Below are 22,587 nucleotides of genomic sequence, written 5' to 3'. Positions count from 1 at the left end.
TCCATCCTAGTAAGTTTTACGAGTCCTATGAGGGAGAAACTCGATCTCATCATGGTGACGGATCTTTCGTCGTAAAAATTTTAACAAATCTGACGTAAGAACAACTCAGTGTCTTTTTCATATTTAGAGAGTTTGAAAAGGAGACGAAAAATAAAACTCTGTCATGTCCCTTTTCGTAATCTGTCCCTCAAACTCGAAAAGGTAGAAAACAATATTCGAGAGAACCTGATGACCATGTCGACCAAGGTGTACATTTTTCGTAAATAGTCAATCTCAGCCCAAAAAAAAGGGTAAACTTATACTCAGATGACATCAACTCATTTAATTTAACGAGTTCAAAATGACAAATACTCGATGATATTTTCAGTTTTCGAGAGTCAGAAAAGAGCTTAAAGATGACTCCAGGGGGGTTCCTTTTTCATTTATTTTTAACAAGTCTGAATGAGGGATAAAAAAAACTCATTTGAATCAGTCATTGATAATCATATGTTCTCCAAAAAGTACCTATAACTGTACAAGGAAATTCCATCACTGATATCGAGAAAAAATATTAAAATATCAATAAAATATTGACAAAAAATGACTTCAAAACTTATAAATAGACCAAAAGTAAAAATATTTTTACCATTTCACCCAAGTAAGTTTTGAGAGTGCAATTGTGCCCTAATTTGCTTGATTTTCAAGTGACGAGTGCAAGAGATCTGGGGCATCATTTCACGAACCATTTGCAGCAGGTAAGAGGTCTGTCCTTGCTCTTGCAATTCATCATACTTTTATGCATTTTTAATGGATTTTTACATGCTAAAAGAAGGGATTTAAAATTTTAAATCATCAGCGATCATCGACGGTTTGGTCATCGGGCCTGCAATGATCGATCTCGAGCCAAAAGGCCTGAGCAATGACATCACTCTGTTAATAAAAACAAGTGCAATGGTGCTGAGGTAGAATTTTTGAAGGAAAACCCCTCTTTAAAGCAAAAATTATTGATTTTGATCCATGAAAAATTTTCTAACTCATGCTTAACGATGTTTTGCAGGAGATCATGGTTCTAGAATGGAAAGAAAGGGGCCATGAGGCCAAAGACAACCAGGCAGCACAGGATGCAAAATGTATCAATGCTTTGAGGAATTATGGGTTGCTAAAGTTCTTAAGGACCACAAGATTGAGAACTCAGATGGAGCTGCTACTGTATTTGATCAGCTTATGGGATGTTTATCAGGAGCTCTTCATAATTAAAGACTAAGAACTAGTGCTAGAAGAAATATATATTTATTTCATCATCGGATTTTCTAGGAGGGGAGAGAGAGTCCAACTCTTTGGATCTTGCCCAGGAGGTGAAATTACTAGCAGTCTAGTCAGGAGACATTGCCCAGGTTCAGAGATGACCATGGGCATGAAAGTAAAGACAACAACAGTCACTAACCTGCCCTTGAGAACTATCTTCTTTACCATAGCTCGTGTATCTGGCACACAAGCTCTCCATGAAGCCTCCTAGTCCAATTTGGGTATGCAGTAGATTGTTTGACTCCCACAATCTTCAACTGGTGTGGAGGACTACTAGATAATATGAAGAGGTAGTTGACCAAATGTAAACACGAGAACCTGAAACAATTTGGTTTCGGTTCAATACTAGTTAATTTCTTCCTAGAGAAGGCGCCCTTCTTTTGGAACCAATTTGCAGAGGTACCAGATCCTCTCCCCCAGGATCTGAGGCTAGTGGAGTGGAGTCAGCTCATGCCCCGAGGAGGAGGGGGCCAACAAATGCATTTCCCTCCACAATTTTTTGGTTGGATACATCACCAACTACTTATTGTGGATGATTACATTTATTTCGACACAAATTTAAGATGGGATCTGGATCTACCTATACCCCCGGGAGAATAGTGGACTGAAGTAGGTAAAACTTTTTTATTTATTTATTCATGTTTTATGATTTTTTTGTAAAAGTGTAACTGAGATGTAACTTGTGATAAATGTGTATATGTTGGACCAGAAAGACCACCTAGCATGTCGCCAATAGCACGGCGAGCAGCCCATCAGATAGTAGGCGCTGACTATGAGGAAGAGGCAGACCCTTTCGTAGAGATGCAGTGTAACCTAGATGTGATTACCCAAGGGATACCAGAGTATGCTACCATAGGCAAAGTGCCACTGTGATGGAAGAGGCACACCATAGGAGTATCAACGAGATTGCGTCAACTATTAGGGTGAGTGATCAGAGTAGTCTTATGTTACCATGAGCATCATGCAGGCTGATAGTTTTTCTAGTTACTTTTACACATTTTGCAGGCTTTGAAAGCCAAGTGTCTCAGAACACCATATCTTTTGACATTTTGATGTAAACACTCTGACAGAACAACATATATATATATATATATATATATATATATATATATATATATATATATATATATATGCATGTTTTATTTTCTACTTATGCGTCCATGTATCATGATGATGTGATTGGTTTTATAAATTACGCAAATGTCTATCAAGAACATAGTTTTCTAATGCATCTATTAATGTATTCAAATTGCATGGAATATGTTGATATGCAATGAAATCAAAATTTCTTTCCAGTAATCGAACACGTAGATACATACACAATATATGTGGATTTCTTACCGAATAATGATTGTTTAACTGCAACACAACGAATTGTGAATCTAACTTGACAACTAAATCTCTAATGCCAAGAGAAATGACTTTTGACAATAGTTCAATGACTGCATTGTATTAAACAATATTGTTAGTTGTTCGATCGAGGAATATACCTTGTAAGTCAATCAACTCACCATCAATGGCAAAAAGTGCCCAAGCTACAGATGACAAATTCTGTGTGCTACCACAAGCACCATCAACAAAACCAAGATAATGAGTTGACGACATCTGCAAACCGAGTGGAACACAAGGTAAGCAGAAAAACACATGTCTGCAAAGAAAACAAACACACCAAAAATAAGAAAGTGCACACTAATGAATTTAATGTACGAAAAGTCATTACACTAATTTCACGCATAATCCTTTTTCAAATACAACCCATTTCAGGGCTATGATAATGCATTTCCTTTGTATCAACTAGCTCATAGGTGCCTTTTTTCAAAACACATTTGACAATATATGGCCCATGCCACATAGGTTTGAACTTTCCAGTGCCTAACTTATTGTTAGCCTGATCATAAAGGAGGACCAGGTCGCCTTCAGAAAAAGTGCGAGGAGAAACGGTTTGATCAAAATGAGCTTTGACATGTTTCTTTTGGGCTTCGATTACCATTGCAGAAATGCGATGGGTCTCGTCAAGCCTCTCAAGGTAGATTAGCCACTCCTCTTCAGGCGAGGTATCAGGAAGAAGTTCAACAACTAATTTGAGGGAAGGGATTTCACATTCAATCAGAGAGTTACCTCTAAACCATAAACCAGTTGGAATGGAGTGAATCAAGTCGCCATCTTAATGAAAGTTATATAAGCCCAGAGAGATGAGAATAGCATCATATTCCAGTCCTTTTTATGCTTGCCAATGGTGCATTGAAGCATACTAATCAAAACTTTATTAATTTCTTCGACTTGGCCATTGGCCTGCGGATAGTAAGGATTTGAGATATCATGAAGAAGGCCCAATTGAGCAGTCCGCTCTACCATCATGTAATGACAAAAATGTGATCCATGGTCAATTACAATGGCTTGAGGAACATCAAAATGCGCTATGATGTGGTTGAAGAGTGATCCAGGAGGATCTCTTCAGATTAGTTGCATAGTGTAGTTGTCAGCAATTCAATCCAGTGTCGTTCAGTTTCCACAGTGTTGATTATGGTTCTGGTTATCTAGGTGATGTTAATGGTTTTTTTTTTCATGGTGTTCAGTTGACATGGTTTTGTACTTGGCTGTCGACATATGGTTGTCGTCAGTTCCGCTAGGATTTGGTCGACGACATGTGGTTGTCATTCGCCTCACAAGATTTGGGTTGTCAACATGAGGTTGTCATCCACTTTGCAGGATTTGGTGTTGACATGGGTTTTGTCGTCCACTCATAGGTTTTGATATCGACAGGTTGTCGTCATGTGACAAATTTTGCTAATGTCACCTTGTGACATTAGGTTGTAAAAGGGTATTTTACAAACCTAATGTAAAAAAACCTAACACTAAGTCCTAAACCATAACCCTAATCCTATGCATCAAAATACATTAAGCCTATGCTAAATTCTAACCCTAAGCACTAGACCTAAATCTATGCGTTGAACAATACATTAATCCATATGTTCTAAACTATCAGACATGTTACCAACATCAAAACACATAAACCCTAGAACCTATGCTCATTACACTCTTGTCCATGTTGTAAACATATAAAACATTATAAAACAATACATATCAGTCATAAGCTGCCAGTTTGACCGCGCAGGGTCCTAACTACTGCAATTAGAGTGTTCACATGAGCAGAGTCAACAGACAAAGTTTATAGCTCACCGCCACCTCTCACGCAATGGAGCAACACAACATGTGAGTGGAAAGTGTAAAGTCGTCGGGGTTAGCATAGACCGCAATCCTAACCACGGAGTCTAACCGCGTTAGAGAGCATAGGCATAAACCATAACATGTGACCAGAGTCAAGGTATAATCTTCGGGGTTTATCTCCATTGTTTTGGTGGAGAGTTATGGTTAGGCAGGTGGTAGTGCTATGTGAGTGCCGGGTTAGCCACAACCGCCAACCATCATGGTGAACAGTCAACGGAACCGTTGGAGCCCAAACCGCAGGTTAAAATAGCCTGATCACATTTTCTGTCAACTCCTCTACCTAGTTAGCTAACCGCTAACATTCTGCAGTCTTATCCAAAGTCATTTTTGGGTTTTGCAATTAATTTTTGGTTATTTAATTCAAGGACCTTGTAACGAATGCCTAAGGCAACAAACTTTGTCTAGGCCGAGACTAAATGACCCTCAGATTATAGCTTGTGAATTACAGATTCAGCCTGAGGAGGTTTTAATGCACCTAGTGGGTTTTTAAAAGGAGGTTTTGTTCATTGAAGGGGATATTGGAGTGATTTTGGTTTTTGTATGTAGATTATGGAGGTCATGGTCGTTTTTGTTTTTAGTGTAACAGGAGCATCCGGAGTCAGAATTGGGAACCGTGACTAGTGTTGGAAAGTTGGTTCAGAGAGATTCCTTTTGACAATGATCAGAAGTGCCCGCGTGCACATTTAGTCTAGCCTATTCTCTGTGTAATCAATCTCCTTGGTTTCAATCCTAATAAAGTGGTTTCCCATCTTGAAAGCGGACCCAGAGATGTAGTCCATCAGGGATGAACACCGTAATCAAATTTTCTGTTTGGTATCACTGTGTTTTTACTATTTTCACTTCTGTCATGCATCTTACTTATGTTTAATCATCTGGCGTAAAGTCTTTCTCTCAAGCAGTTTCCTCGATTTTCGCACTTTCCATTAACAATCAATTCCATAATGGCTAATCAATTCTACATCAATTTTTAACATATGATCATTTCCAATCATATAATTTGGTATCAGAGTAGGTTGCATTTGTAGAATTTTGCATTGAATGTTAACCAGGTGAAAGTCGCAATGAGGAAAAGGAATCCTTGAGTAGATTGATCCAAAGATTGAAAAGTGATGAATCGTTCATAAATCGACCATGACAGGATCTGATGCAGGTGAAAACACTGAAACTAAGATGAGTGATGAACAGTCTTAGCAAGCATTCTTGACTATGCGAAAGATGTTGGGAGAACTATACGAAGACAAGAAGGCGAGAGATGAAACTTCTTCTTCAAAGACATCAAAGAAGGACAATGGTAAAGGCAAGGCTGATAAACCACCTTCACCTCCATCATCTCCATCATCTTCATCTTCTTCTTCTTCTTCTTCCAGTGTAGAATCTAAAACAGAAAAGAAATCGAAGAAAACATCTCTTTTGAAACTTGATGTAAAATTTGAGTTACCTATTTACGATGGCGAAATGAGTCCTGAAAAGCTAGATAACTGGATTAAGTAGTTATAAGTGTATTGTCATATTCAAAAAATTTCTGATGATAAAAAAAAATTCGGTTAGCTACACTTAGAATGGGGGGAACAACTTTAATCTGGTGGGAAAGTAAAACTTAGATAGATGTAAAGTGTAAAGGAAAAGTCATCTCTTCATGGTCTAAGTTTTTAAAAGCTCTTAGGAAACAATTTTATCCTTTAGGATACATGCAACAAGCTATTATTGATTGGCAGCATCTGAGGCAAGGTAAAGGGTAGAGTGTTCAGGAGTTTACTCAGGAATTCAGAAAGAAATCACTGGCGCTTGGTATTTCATTGGATACACATGAAAATTTGTTAAAATACATCGGTAGTTTACATTCATATTTGCAGCATACATTATTGATGTTTAATCCTGATGATTTTGATGAAGTGTGTGTTCAAGCCATACATATTGAATCAGGTGGCATACCATTCAAGTTTTCATCGCAATCATCCAAAGAGTTGGAATTCAAAGATTCCAATGACAGTAAGGGGAAGAACAATTCGAAGAGAAAGAAATTAGCGATAGCTCATAAGTAAAGACCTACTTTTTCTCATTACTAGAGAATCAGTCATGATGAATCAAAGTGTTGGAAACTTCATCTAGAACTTAAGCCCAAAAAGTTCCTTAAGGAGAAGGATGAAAAGAAGGAAATTGCAGCAGTCTAGCAAGATTAGGTTCAAATTCGGGTGATGAAAGGAGGATAACCGCTATGGTTACGATAAAACTTATGACACTGGTTCAAGTTCGAAAACTATTACATCCTCATCAAACATAAATCCTTCAAATGAGGATACAAGAGTTGAATTATTTAACATAAGGATAACTTCTAAGCATACAAAGATAGATACAATGTTTGATAGTGGATCACAAGCCAATTTAATATCTAAATACTTAGTTAAGAGTTTGGGTTTGGAAACATGGAATCATCCAAGACCTTACCCATTAAGATGGCTAAATAAATCAACTCAGATAAAATTCACCAAACAATGTCAAAGTATCTAAGGGAAAATTATGCATTAGGGGAAAGTGCTAAATAATGAAACATCATTTAATGAATAAGGAAAAATTGATTCAAACAAATCAACAACTAATTAAATACTTTCAAAGATGAGCTAAGTTGCAACAGTTTTCAAATTAGAGTTTGATGGATTATTTGTAGCAAGTTCACTTAGTAATCAGGAAGCAAGAAAGTATGTCAAGTCAAGTAGCTGGTTTGATGTCAAGAATATCTTTGATTGTCTCTATCATTCCGCAAAATTGATTGCTAATACATGTTGATGGTATTGGACAATATCTGGTAGAGACTATTTTCAAAGATGATTATGAATCACTAACTCATGGTTCTTCATGGGAAGAAATCAATTTCCATGTTCATAACAGGTTGTTTGACCATCGTTGCAAGTTGTTCATACTACATATGGATGGAACAGGTCATCGACTCAAAATGTGCCATGGTCAGCATCATCAAGGTCATCACTTGCAGTTGATTGATCGAATGTATTGGTACCTCATCAGGTCAAGGTGGAAAGTGATGGATCTCTACCCTCACCAACTATTTGTTTAGTCAAACTTTTGTGGTCCAAAAGCTTTCAAGTGCAGAGGATTGATCCAGGAGGATCTCGTCAGATCAGTTGCACAGTGTCATCGTCAGCAATGCAGTCTGGTGTTGTTCAGTTTCCACAGTGTTGATTATGGTTCAGGTTATCTAGGTGATGTTTATGGTTTTTTTTCATGGTGTTCAGTTGATATGGTTTGTACTTGGCTGTCGACATATAGTTTTCGTCAGTTCCGCCAGGATTTGGTCGATGACATGTGTTTGTCATTTTCTCGCATGATTTGGGTTATTGAGATGAGGTTGTCATCCACTTTGCAGAATTTGGTGTTGATGTGGGTTTTGTCATCCACTCACAGGTTTTGATATCAACAGGTTGTCGTCATGTGACAAATGTTTCTAATGTTGCCTTGTGACATTAGGTCGTAAAAGGGTATTTTACAAATCTAATGGAAAAAAACCCAACCCTAAGTCCTAAACCATAACCCTAATCTTATGCATCAAAATACATTAAGCCTATGCTAAAGTCTAACCCTAAGCACTAGACCTAAATCTATGTGTTAAACAATACAATAATCCCTGTGTTCTAAACTATCAGACATGTTACCAACATCAAAATGCATAAACCCTAGAACATATGCTCATTACATTCTCAGCCATGTTGTAAACATATAAAACATTATAAAACAATACATATCAGTCATAAGCCGCCAGTTTGACCGTGTGGGGTCCTAACCGTGGAAATTACAGTGTTCACATGAGCAGATTCAATAGACAGAGGTTAGAGCTCACCGCCACCTCTCACCATAGCGGAGTAACACAGCATGTGAGCGGAAAGTGTAAAAATGTCGGGGTTAGCATAGACCATAGTCCTAACAACGAAGTCTAACCACATTAGAGACCACAGGCATAAACCATAACATGTGACCAGAATCAAGGTATAATCGTTAGGGTTTATCTTGACTATTTTCGTGGACAATTACGTTTAGGTGGGTGGCAGTGCTATGTGAGAACCAGGTTAGCCATAACTGCCAACCGTCACGGTGAACAATCAATGGAACTATCGGAGCCCAAACCGCGGGTTAAAATAGCCTAATCGTATTCGTTGTCAGCGCCTCCACCCAGTTAGATAATAGCTAACAATCGCAGTCTTATCCAAAGTCATTTTTGGGTTTTTCAATTAAGTTTTGGTTATTTAATTCAAGGACCTTGTAACAAATGCCTAAGGTGGCAAACTTTGACTAGACCGAGACTAAACCACCCCCATATTGCAACTTGTGCATTCCAAATTCAGCCTGAGGAGGTTTGAATGCACCTGGTGGGTTTTTAAAAGAAGGTTTTGTTCATTGAATGGGATATTGGAGTGATTTTGGTCTTTGTATGCAGATTCTAGAGGTCATAGTCATTTCTCTTTTCAAGGTAACAGGAGCATCCAGAGTCAGTATTGGGAACTGTGATAGGTGTTGGAAAGCTGGTTCAGAGAGCTTCCTTCTGAAAATGATTAGAAGTGCTTGCGTGCACATTCAGTTTGGTCTATTCTCTGTGTAATCGAACTCCTTGGTTTTAATCCTAATAAAGTAGTCACCCATCTTGAAAGTGGACCCAGAGACGTAGTTCGTCAGGGAAAAACTCCGTAATCAACTTTGTTGTCTGGTATCATTGAGTTTTTACTATAAACACTTCTATCATGCATCTTACTTATGTTTAATCAGTTGTCGTAAAGTCTTTGTCTCAAGCAGCTTCCTCGATTTCCACACTTTTAGCTAACAATCAATTCAATAATGGCTAATCAATTCTACATCAGTTTTTAACATATGATCATTTCAGATCAAAGAGGAATTGATCAGAAGTGATACCGTCAGCATTGTATGTGGGCATCGCCTCGGCCCATTTAGTGAAGTAGTCGATGACGACAATAATATAGCCATGCCCCCCAGCCAAGCGAGGGTTACATGTAATGAAGTCTATGCCCCATTTAGCAAGTGGGCCAATGGTAACTATTGGGTGTAAGGGTGCTGGCGAGGTGCACTACTTCCAGTTAAAAATTAGACATTCATGGCATTTATGAACAGCCAAAATACAACCTTTAAAGATGGAAGGCCAGAAATAACCGGTGTGAAGGATTTCCTTAGCAGTGGCGTAGCCAGACATATGACCACCATAGGCACTAGACTGGTACTCATTCAAGACCCATTCAACCTCTTCAAGTGTTAGACATCTGCGAAGAACAGAGTCTACACCAACTTGGTACAATATATCACCAAGAATCCGATAGGGTTGGGACTAATGTCGGATGTGGCGTCGGTCGGATTGAGACAACTTGGATCAAAAGGTTTGTGTTTGAATATAAACAATAATATCTCCATGCCACAGGTCAAGAGTGCTTATGAGAAACAAGGTTTCATCAGGAATCTGCTCAGTAAAATCAGTAGAAGTGCTTGCAAACGGAAGGACGCAGATCAACTCAACAAAAACAAGTGATTTCTTTGATTTGGTGGCAGTAAATTTCATATCAAACTCTTGAAGGATAACAATCCATTTGGAGTATTTCCCCCCCAGTAATTGACGAGTCAATATATAGGTCATGGGGTTGCAATTGGAAATCACTATGGTTTTTTGTAAAAGGATATAATGATGAAATCTTTGGATAGCATGGACTACTTCCAAGGCAAGCTTCTTGACATGGGCATATCAAAATTCAATGTCAAGGAGATTTAAGCTTAAACAATAAACCACATGTTCATTGCCATCATCGTCAACCTGACCCAACACCGTAGCAATGGTACTATCAGTTGCAACCAAGTATAGGAAATAATCACGTCGATAATCAGGGGGATGCAATAAAGGAACACTGATAAGCATGTTTTTCAAAGAATCGAAGGATTTCTAGGAAAATCCATCCCAAATGAAAGGGATCCCCTTCTTAAGAAAGTGAGTAAAACCCTTGGTGATTTCAGTGTAGTTAGGAATGAATTGATGAGGAAAGTTAGCCTTTCCTTGCAAACTTTGCAATTAAAGAAAAGAGGTGGTGGTTGGGGGGGGGGGGGGGGGTAAGCTCACAATAGCCTCAAATTTTAAAGGATCGATTTGGATACCTTCATGGGACACAACAAAACCCAAGAGTCAATCCGATTCAACACAAAAAATGCACTTGTGCAGATTCAGACAGATGTTATAATGTCAACATCATAGAAAAATGGATCTTAATTGGTTCTGATGGTCATGACGCTTAGCAGAATGAGTTGGTAAGTCGTCAAGGTAAGGTTGAACAATGTGTTGAATATCATGAAATACATAATACATTTCTCTCTAGAAGTTAGCACCAACATTTTTTAAACTGAAAGGAAGCTTATTATAGGAAAAAGTGCCCCATAGACAGATAAAGGTCATGTTATGTTGATCAGTAGGTGAGATTTTGATCTGGTTGTAGCCAGAGAAACCATCCATAAATGAGAAAATATCACTCCTAGCATACTCATCAATGATCTGATCGATAAGCATAGTAGGATAATTGTATTTTGGACATGCACGATTGATGTTGTGGTAATTAATACAGACGTGAATCGTGCCCTGCTTTTTAGCAACAGGGACAATGTTAAGCACTCAATTTGTCAATGGGACTGGATAAGATAAAACCAACTTTTAAAATCTTTTCCAAATCTGCCTTAATAGCAGCAACCTTTCGAGGATGCACAGGATGAAGTCCTTTATGAATAGGCTTTGCACCAGGATAGGTAGGTATTCCATGCACCACTATTGTTGGATCAATACCAGGCATTTCCTCATATGACCACGTGAAGACATCTCAAAATTATTGGAAAAGTTCAGTGTAAACCCTAGTCTCATCAGGAGAACAGGACACCCCAACATGAATGTTCTTGACAATTCCAGGTTTAATGGAAATTTCAAGAGGCATGGTTGCAGTAATGTTTCCCATATTACCCTCAAACAGGACTTCATGCCCCAAAAAAGGTGTTTGAAGTGGATGCATTGGGTAATGAGAAATGAACGCTTCAAGACACGAAGGCATCTCACTGAGGCTGGGAAGAAATGAAGAACGATGATGGAGATTGTTCCAAGGAGTTTTTTCTAGAGACATAACCTCAACGATACTCTCTTCAATGGGGAATGTCTCGTTCAAAGGATCCAGAGAATCCCATGAACCAAGACAAGGAGGTGGCACATAAATATATAGGTTCATATTGAAAACAACATGACTTTATGAAGCGATCATTGAAGCCAATTAAATTTCTAGATAGTATTGCTCTAATGGACTTCACGACATAGAATCTCCAAATGAATCAATTTGATCTGGAGTAAGAGTAAGCCAAGGATTTGTAGAAACTGAGATCATATTGATCAAAGTAACATTCGGAGGTGGGAGAGTAAAAGTACCCATTAAAGCAGAATCTTTAAAAAGACCTAGCTATTGGTTTTAACCACGTACATAAATTACCTGCATACGAATTCTTAAACATGAAAAATAAGCAATGCGAGAGCATAAAACACATAAAACACATATACACAGAGATTTCCCCTGGATCCCAAAACTGGGACTACCAGCTTGATTTTCCATTATATTCCTTTCTATGTTATAATACATATTTATACATGTCAAAGCATCCAATATCATGGACCAAAAACCATTGCATCCAATACCATGGAACAAAAACCATCACGTCCAAAAAACATGTGCAAAAATCATGCACAAAACCATAGCTGGGTCTGCCTAACCTAACATAGGTTCCAAAACCAAAAATTTTCGGGGCGCTGCCTCGAACCCCATAAAGTGGGGTTACGGGTATGCCTCAAACCCCATGTGACCCCCCCTCTATCCCCTTGGTTAACTGGCTAGTCGTGCAAAGAATATAACACAACCCAACATTCTCCCACTTGTTGTTTTCTTTCCACAGGGGCCCACAAGAGAGCTTAGTAATTTTTCCAGCCCTGAAACGCCCATTGTCTCTCTACACCAAGAGAACTTCTCAGAGCTCACAGACTTTGTCAATGCATCTACAGTATTCTTCAAAGTGTCCACCTTTACTAGCAACACCTTTTTGTCTTCTATCATATCCCTCACAAAGTGATACTGAACATCAATGTGCTTTGTCTTTGAATGATATGCAGGGGTTTTTGCCAAGAAAATTGCACTTTCACTGTCATAGTCTATCCTTATAGCTTCCTGTACTAACCCCATACTTGAACACAATCTCTACAACCAAACTACTTCCTTGCTTGCATGAGTGGCTACCATGTATTCTGCCTCTGTAGTTGATAGTGCCACTACAGATTGTTTCTTATTCATCCAAATGACTGCACCTCCAAATAGGTTAAACACATACCCACTTGTAGATCTTCTCTGATCCAGATCTCTAGCCCAGTCTGCATCAACAAAGCCACAAATATCCAACACTCTATCCAATCCTACTCTTCCTTGGTAGCATAAACCATAAGCACTAGTGCCACGCAAATACCTGAAAACCCGCTTGACTGTTGTCCAATGCTCCTTCCCTGGTTTTGACATAAACCTGTTCAATACTCCCACTGCATGTGCAATGTATGGTCTAGTACAGACCATTGCATACATCGGGCTACTGACTGAACTTGCATATGGAACACGGGACATGTCCTCTTCCTCTTCTTGTGTCCTGGGACACTGTTCAGCAAATAACCTCACACCTACAGGAATAGGAACCTTCACTGGTTTACTATCCTGCATATTAAACCTCTGCAGTATTATCTCGACATACTTCATTTGGTTTAACTAGAGCTTCCTCTTTTCCCGATCTCTTTTAATTTGCATGCCCAAAATATAGTTTGCAGCACCAAGATCTTGATGTCGAATTTGGAGGACAATTGGGTCTTCAAATCCTGGATAATTTCTTTGTCATTTCCAACTAGCAACATATCATCCACATACAAGACCAGATAGATAACACGGTCACCAATTAATTTAAGATACACATAGTGATTTGCTTTGCTTCTGGTGAAGCCAAGTCCCCGTATAAATGTATCAAACTTTTGATACCACATCGTTGGTGACTGTTTTAACCCATAAAAATACTTCTTTAACTTGCATACTAGTTCTTTCTTACCCTTCACCGCAAAGCCTTCAGGTTGCTTCATGTAGATATCCTCTTCCAGATCCCTATGAAGAAATGTTGTCTTCACATCCATCTATTCTACCTCAAAATCAAAAGCAGTATCAATAGATAAAAGTAATCTAATAGAAGTTACCTTGGCAATAGGAGAAAAAATATCACCAAAATCAATTCCCAACACCTAGGAATAACCTTTTTCTACCAACCAAGCTTTGTATTTCTCCACTTTTCCTTCTACATTTGTCTTCTTTTTGAACACCCATTTGCTGCCAATGGGTTTCCTTCCAGCCGACAACTCCACCAGATCCCAAGCCTCATTTTTGTGCAAAGATGCCATTTCATCAAGCATGGCCTCTTTCCAGAGTTTGCCATCCTCTGAATCTACTGCTTCCTTCACAGTTCTGGGATCATTTTCAGTAACAGACAAAGCAAAATTTGAACAGAAAGAAGATGGACTATACCTCTCTGGCTGCCTTCTTTCTCAAACTGATCTTCTCACAGTCGGAGTTTGTGGCTCTTCATCTTCTAATTCCTCCTCTACTGTAGAGTTTGATTCTTCCTCCTTTAGCTCAAACTCTGTCTTCTCAGGTTCCTTTGGTTGGAATTCATGTTTAATAACATATTTCACCTCTCTGAACACCACATCTCGATTGTACACAACCTTCCTTGTTACTGGGTTCCAAAGCTTATAACCCTTTAAACCATCCTTATACCCAATAAAGATGCACTTTTCAGATTTACTATCCAACTTGGTTCGTTTCTCCTTTGGAACATGTACATATGCATCACATCCAAATACCCTTAAATGTGAAAGAGAGGGTTTCTTACCAGTCCATACCTCTTGTGGATTCTTATCCTACAACACTGATGAAGGTGACCTGTTGACCAGGTAACATGTAGTATCCACCACCTCTGCCCATAATTCCTGTCCTAACCCAGCACCACTAAGCATGCTTCTTGCCCTTTCCATCAATGTCTTGTTCATTCTTTTTGCAACTCCATTTTGCTGAGGTGTACATGGATTAGTCTTCTGCCGTGCTATAACACACTTCTTATAGAATTCTTCAAATTCCTTGCTGCAAAAATCTCCACCATTATCTGTCCTCAGCACCTTTATCTTCTTCTCTGTTTGATTTTCCACGAGAGCCTTAAATTCTTTAAACCTGTCAAAGGCTTCAGATTTATTCTTAAGGAAATATATCCACGTATTCCTTGAGAAGTCATCTATAAATGATACATAGTACACAAACTTACCTAGTGATGGAACCTTCACAGATCCAAACACATCACTGTGCACAAGTTCTAATATCTGTTTTTCCCTCTTACTACCAGAGGGGAAACTCACCCGATTCTGCTTCCCATATACACAATTTTCACAGAAATCAAAATCTAGAGAGCTATTACTCATACCTTCCACCATACCTTTACCATGAAGTATTCGAAGGCCCTTCTCTCCAATATGTCCAAGCCTTTGATGCCAAAGCATGGTCTTCTCTCCAAAGACCACTAGATTTTCTGCTCCACTTTCAGGAACCACGAAACTGTTGCACTCATCAATAACAGTGCTACCTTGCAGCTTGTACAGAGTTCCAATCCGAACTCCCCACATCAATACCAGTGCTCCTCGAACCATCTTGCAGGTATCCTTCTCGAACACTGTTTTCACACCTACATCATCCAACTTGCTTATAGAAATCATATTTCTGGCTAATGCAGGAATATGCAGAACACCCAGAAGTGTTCTAACCCTTCCACCTTGCAACTTCAACTTTACTTTTCCACGACCAATGATTCTAGCCTTCCTATCATCCCCCAAGAAGACATCACCACCATCATATTTCTCATACTCATAGAACCACTCTCTATGGGGAGTGAAGTGAAAGGATGCACCTGAGTCAATCAACCATGTCTCATGATATACATGTGTACTTGAAGAAGCCAAGTACACATCCCATCTTCATCTGAGGTGGTTTTTGCCTCTGCGGAAGGAGCCTCATCAAATCCCTTTCCTTTGTCAAGAGCTTTAGATTTACAGTCCCTTTTGAAGTGGCCTTCCTTTCCGCATTTCTAGCACGCCACCTTTACAGGTTTTCCTGGAGATTTAGATCTCCCTCTAGATTTAGATCTCCCACTCGATGACTTATTTTTGTTTCTATTCTGGGACCATCCTCATACAGACAAGGCATCACCATTCTGGCTCTCGATATTTTTCTGTCTCATCTCCTCCGTCAGCAAGGCTGAGACTATTTCATCAAACTGCAAGGCAGTAGCATTGCTGCCTATTGCAATAACCAGACTATCCCACGAATCTAGTAGAGAATAAAACAAACAGATGCACTTATCTTCATATGAAATTTTAATATCAATAGATGCTAACTGACTTACCACAGTATTAAATGCATTCAGATGCTCTGTCACCGAGTCTCCATCTTTCATCCTCAGGTTATACAGCTTTTTCCGTAGGAATGGCTTATTCACCAGAGACTTAGATTGGTACAAAGTCCCTAACTTGTACCACAAAGCCTTCGCCGTAGCTTCCCCTGATACATTCAACAATACTGGATCTAAGACACACAATCGTATTGTACTCTTTTCCTTCCAATCCAACTTCTTTCATTCTTCATCGGACACTCCTATTGGTTTAGTACCTGGATCTACCGCGATCCACTGATCTTTATCCACCAACAGATCCTCCATATTGAGTTTCCACAACTCAAAACTCTGACCATTAAATTTCTCGATCTCTATCTTTCCACTGCTCGCCATCTCCTTTCACCACTAGAATCGATCTCACAAATCTCCCACTGAACAGGGTCTACCACAGGCCCGAGTGAAACCCCTCAGCAACAAAGGCGTCCCATTGAAGCCAAAACAACTCTAATAACAAATGTAGGTTTTAACCCCATACAGAAATTACCTGCATATGAATTCTTAAACACAGAAAATAAACAATGCGAGAGCATAACACATAAAACACATATACACAGAGATTTCCCCTGGATCCCAAAACCGGGACTACCAGCTTGATTTTCCATTATATTCCTTTCAATGTTATAATACATATTTATACATGCCGAAGCATCCAATACCATGGATTGAAAACCATCGCGTCCAATACCATGGACCAAAAACCATCGCGTCCAAAAACATGTGCGAAAATCATGCACAAAACCATAGGTGGGTCCGCCCAACCTAACATAGGTTCCAAAACAAAAATTTTTTGGGGCACTACCTGAGACCCCATAAAGTGGGGTTATGGGTACGCCTCAAACCTCATGTGACCCCACCTCTAACCCCCTGGTTAACTACGTGGGCTAGTCGTGGAAAGAATATAACACAACACAACACTACCCCCATGCTCTCATAAGCAATTTTGTTATTTCCCACATATGGAACATTGTCATTCAATGAACCAGAAGAGAAAAAATACAGTTGGTTGATGTTGACAATTTTTCCTTCGTGAGGAAAATGAAGCACCCAGAACAAAGAAGAAACCACACAAAACATAGCATGGGTCCAACTTCGCCTAAGAAGAAGGTTGTAATTGAGATTCACATCTACAGCTTCCTCTTCTAGCTCAATAGTCTTAAAATCCAATGTGATCGGCAAGTTTGTGAGAATGCCATATGGATGGGAGCCTCTGCCATCAAAGGGATCCAAAGTGTTCGGGGACTAATTGAGAGGATGAGAGTCAATGGCCTTCCAACATGAAACAAATATGATGCAGGTGGAAGCACCTTCATCAATAATAGTCTGATGGATCGTCTTTCCTTTAATGATAACTTGAATCAAAAAAGCAATATGATGAGGAAGACGAGGAACGTGGTTTTCAAGATCAAAGGTAATTAAACTCGAATTGGCAGGATCAATAGTGCCTATAGCAGACAACGACGACTTTTGCTGCGTTGGACAGGTTTGGAGAACTTGCAAAGGAGACATCGCTGAAGGTTCTTGAGCTAAATCTTCAACAATATTATAATGTTGTCTAGCTCTAGCATTCGAATTATAATATTATTTCTGAAGTACACCCTTGGGAGGTGGTCGGATTACAAACTCATTGTTAGGACGCTCAATATGGAGTGGACCAGAACTGGATAGAGTAGAAGTAAAAGGTACATCAGTGACTTCTTTCTCCACCTTTTGCTTTTGCGGATTTTGATAGTCCTTTGTTCGAGTAGCAATTGAAATAGGTGATGAACCTTACATCGTGAAAACTTGGGAACCAGAGGAGGAAGAGGATTGCAGTTGGTCTACCAACTACGTCTGCTAAGACTGAAAAGGTTCTTTCAAATAGCCAGAGTCCCTTTCAATAAGCGGTTAACTTCCATATGTCAGGGACAATCCTTGTTATAATGGTCTTCCTCACAGATGAGGCAAGGATATTTCAGATTTTTCTTAGAAGCATCATCAGCAGATGACTTGGGTGGATCCTTTTTCAAGGTATTAGATTTGGCTTTACCTTTACCCTTTTTCTTACCTTTTGAGGGCTTATCTATTGTGAGTGTTTCAAACGGATTTTAGCTTTGAAGAAGTCTTAGTGGATGTCTGAGACACTGAACCAATTACACCATCAACAAGTGGTACATCGGGAGACTTTAAGGTTGTCAGATCCGAAGATGGTCTTGGAACATCAGGAAACATCTCATATAACGTGCCAAATTGTGAATAGACTAAGTCTAGATACTAAGCACATGGAATAGCTTGGTACTCGGTAAGATATCCACCCATTACTATATCTGCAGCAATTTATTTTACAAATGATTTTGTGAACCATTCGGTTAAAATCTCATGAGGGATCTTGAATTTGATGAGGTGACACCAACGTCTCCATTCGTGGATATGATCAGAAATGTGGCTCATAATATCTTACATCAGGGATGTGAGAAAATGAGTTCCAGTTTCATATTGAATTGGCAATTGTAAGTGAGTGAGGAAGGCCATAGCCAAAGAGTCAAAGTTATCATAGGTAGCTTGAGGCAACTCGATATACCATTTTGCGGCAGCACCTATTAAGGTTCTCTGAAAGAGGCGGAAATGGATAGAATCACCAACATATGAATTTGAAGAGCGCCATAAGTGATATGTCATGACATGGGCTTGCGGGTCCTCTTTAGACTTCCCTTCCAATTTAGGGCAATCGCTCGTAATTTTAGTTGGAACTAGAGGCCAGTAAGGTGAATTAAAGATAGGATCATTTGTAAGCCTCGAGACATTAGGTAGTTCCAACGTAACCAAAAAGGAAAATTGTGGATTGAATGGCATGTAGGGCCTTTGAGGAGGGCCAAACTGCAAGTTCCAACCTTGTTGGTAAGGATTCTGCCCCCATAGTGGAGGATTTGTACCACACGAGATTTGATTTTGCCCCCACTTAAGGGTACGTGGATCATAAGGTGGATTTTTTCCAGGTTAGGTTTGATATTGACCTACCATAGGTAGTTGATAAGCATTATACGCTGCATACGGATTGTAAGTTTGTTGAACCTATTGACCCTAGACCTGAAGAGATTTGCCCTACTGCTGCAGGAGTTGATCTTGTGCCTGTAAAGGTTGAGCTTGTTGTAGAGGTTGATCTTGCTGCTGCACAGGTTAACTTTGCTGCTATAAAAGTTGACCTTGATGCTGCAAAATTTGGCCTTGCAAATACAAGGGTTGAGTAGGCTTCTAAGCAAACTGAGTTTGCTACTGCAAAGGCTACTGATACGGCTGCAAATGTTTCCCCTGATGTTGCAAAAGTTTCACTTGCTACTATATGTTGGCATTATGATACAAGTATTGTCCTTGATGGAAACTCTACAGGTCAACTCAGTTTTGATAAGATGCTAATAGGAATATTCAAGGCAATAGGGTAGTGGTACGAAGGATCAGGAAGATGGAACTAAGGACTATTGATCAAAATAAATAAGTTGAAGGAAGAAGATGACATAAGAGTAGGTTAAGAGATACACACAGGTTCACTTAGTCCAAGTAGTGTATACACGCATGATCCGGATTTAAACAGGAACGCAACAAATTACAGAGATAACCATATACACAAAGATGCAGTGGAAATAATACTTCATTTCATTAATGGAAAATACTGAAATATGCTTACAACCAGAAATGGAAATAAACCAGCTAGGGCGATGGTAGCTTATCTCTGAGAAGAGATGTGATGGCTACATGCCTCTGAACTGTGTTACAATGAGGCTCGAAGGCCTATTTATTGTTGAGAAACAATGGAAAACCCTTAACATTCCAAAACCTAACCCTAGGAGATGAAACGCCAAACTGTGGGCCCCGTTTGGGGTAAATTGGTACATCAACTTCCCGGGGTCGTAAATTTGGCATATGATCTCCGTTTGACGCATACAATAGCTCGTTAGAAAGATCTATCCGAGTACTACCATTGTTGGAATCGGCAACATTGGTCCATTCCATGGACCAATGTTGCCATTGGATTCCCCAAAAAACGTCATTTAGGGCCTCAAAACGGCTCCGGAAGTTCAGGACCCGAAAAACTGCTAAAAATAGTAAGTTGTGCTACAATTAAGGAAACTGAAAATGCTAAGAAGGACAATGGTGGGGGTCCAGGTGGACTTGGTCGGTGGCCACCAATATCCACCTGGATCATTCCTCCCCCCTTAGGAAGCAATGGTCCCCATTGCGTTGAGCTCCTCCATGAGATGAGGAAACTTTTGCTGAACTTGTTCCCTGGTGAGCCACTTGCCCTGCTGAAGGAGTTGGCCTGCTTTGACAACTCAATACAGTTGGATATTCTGTTGGCGAGTGTTCTTGATTTGTGTGTCCATGATCCGATCAGTTGCAACTTGTTCTATGCAATCTGGATTTAATTCTGTGGGTTTGAGCTGTTCTGCAATGTCAGATGTGTCTAGCAATGGTGGAAAGTATGGCCGAAGGCGGTCCACATTGAACACTGGGTGCAGGCCAAGGAATGGGGGAATGCTGAGCTCAAATGCATTGTCTCTCATAGCCTTAGTAATGGTGTAAGGACCATATCGGAGTGGTCTCAATTTCCGATAGGCTCCAGTAAGGCGTTCCTTTTGCAAATGCAACCAGACTTTGTCGCCCACCTGAAACTTGTGTGGCACCCGATGTTGATCATGTCGCTGCTTGTACTTGGCATTTGATTTCTCAAGAAGGTCATGGACCTGCTGGCGAATATGTTGGATGTGCTCAATGAAGCTGGTGGCCTTATCTGTTTCGGACTGGACATGAGCTGAATTCATGTGAGTAGCTGCAAGTGGCATGGCCACATCAATGGGGCATAGTGGTTGGAATCCCAAACCCACCTAAAAAGGGCTATGGCCAGTGGAGCTGTGAAGAGCTCGGTTGTAGCTGTGCTGAACATAGGGGAGGCTCTCGTCCCATGTGCGTGGATGCTTTGAGTTATACATGCGCAGAATGTGCACAATCATCCTATTGACAACCTCTGTCTGGCCATCAGTTTGAGGATGGAAGGCTGTGGACTTCATGAGTTTGGTGTCCAGCATTGACCAGAGACTGGACCGAAATGTGCTGAGAAACCGACTGTCCCGATCTGAGATGATAGACTGTGGGATCCCAAAGTGCACCCACACTCGTTCAAAGAAGAGTTTAGCAGTGGCTTCTGCTGTGATATTCTTCTTGCAGGCCACCATAATGGCCATCTTCGAGAACCTGTCGACGACCACAAAAACACAGTCATTTCCATGCTTAGTGGAAGGAAGGCTTGACATGTAATCCATGGAGATGGATTCCCAAGGTCGACTAGGGGTAGGCAATGGGGTATAGAGGCCGTGCTTCTTAATGGTTGGTTTGGCAATGGCACAAGCAGTACATGATCTGATGTACTTCCCAACATCCTGTCGAAGATTCAGCCAATAGAAATAATTTTGCAGTACTGCCACTGTTTTCTCGACCCCGAAATGCCTAGCAGCCCGACTGTAGTCTGCTTCCCAAATCATCTTGGCACGCTCACTTGAAGGAACACAAAGGTGACCGAGGTGGCATAATAGGGCATCTTGGAGGTGAAAATCTGCAACACGCCGACCCTCCAAGAGTGTCTAATATGTGTGGCCGAATTCTGGGTCGCTTTTGTAGAGAAGTGGCCAATCAGAAGTCTCGTGCCCACAAGAGTTGAGCACTGTGGTTAACGCCATGATCGGTGGTCGACTGAGGCAATCTGAAACATTATTGGTGCTACCCTTCTTATACTTGATATTCAGGTGGAACTGTTGCAGGTATGTAGACCACTTCTGATGGCGATCATTCTGCAATTTCCCTTGGGTCTGTATGAACTGCAGGGGTCGGTGGTCTGTGTGGATGACCGTTTCCTTCCCCAAAATGTAATGCTTCCATTGTCGGTAGGCCTGTACAATGGAATACATCTCTTTATCATAAGTGGGGTACTTCCGGACTGTGTCTGAAAGTGTTTCACTGTGATATGCCATTGGATGTCCATGTTGAGTAAGGACTGCCCCAATAGCATAGTCAGAGGCATCTGTCTCGACCTCAAATGGTTGTTGTAAATCCGGTAACGCGAGCACTGGTGCTGTGCAGAGGCGATCCTTCAACTCCATGAATGCCTTCTGTTGAGATTCAAACCAAAAGAATCTTGCTTTCGCCCCTCCCTTTGTGACCTGACTCAAGGGCCAAGAAATATGAGAAAACCCCAACACAAACCTGCGGTAGAAGTTGGAAAGACCTAGAAAGCTGCGGAGCTCTGTTAGAGTGGTTGGAGAGGGCCAATCCCGAATGACTTGGATCTTGGCTGGATCGACATGCACCCCCTGTTCTTCAATCATGTATCCCAGATACTGAACCTGGGTCATGCCAAAAGTGCATTTCTCCAAATTGGCACATAGCTTGTGTTGCCGCAGTGTTTGGAGAACCTGTCGGATGTGGTGGAGGTGCTCTTCCCAACTCTGGCTGAAGATC

At 40.3% G+C, this 22,587-nt stretch overlaps 1 pseudogene; it reads left to right on the top strand.

The window, feature by feature from the left end:
• Positions 1-1,107: 1,107 nt before the first annotated feature.
• LOC149141700 (peroxidase 27-like) overlaps positions 1,108-22,587 on the top strand; it is a 114,729-nt pseudogene continuing 93,249 nt past the window's right edge.

Source organism: Pinus tabuliformis, chromosome X (genome assembly GCF_031772625.1).
Source record: "Pinus tabuliformis cultivar Carrire ecotype Pingquan chromosome X, CPIR1, whole genome shotgun sequence".
NCBI classification, from domain to species: domain Eukaryota; kingdom Viridiplantae; phylum Streptophyta; class Pinopsida; order Pinales; family Pinaceae; genus Pinus; species Pinus tabuliformis.
This window is presented reverse-complemented; position numbering and strand designations above follow the sequence as displayed.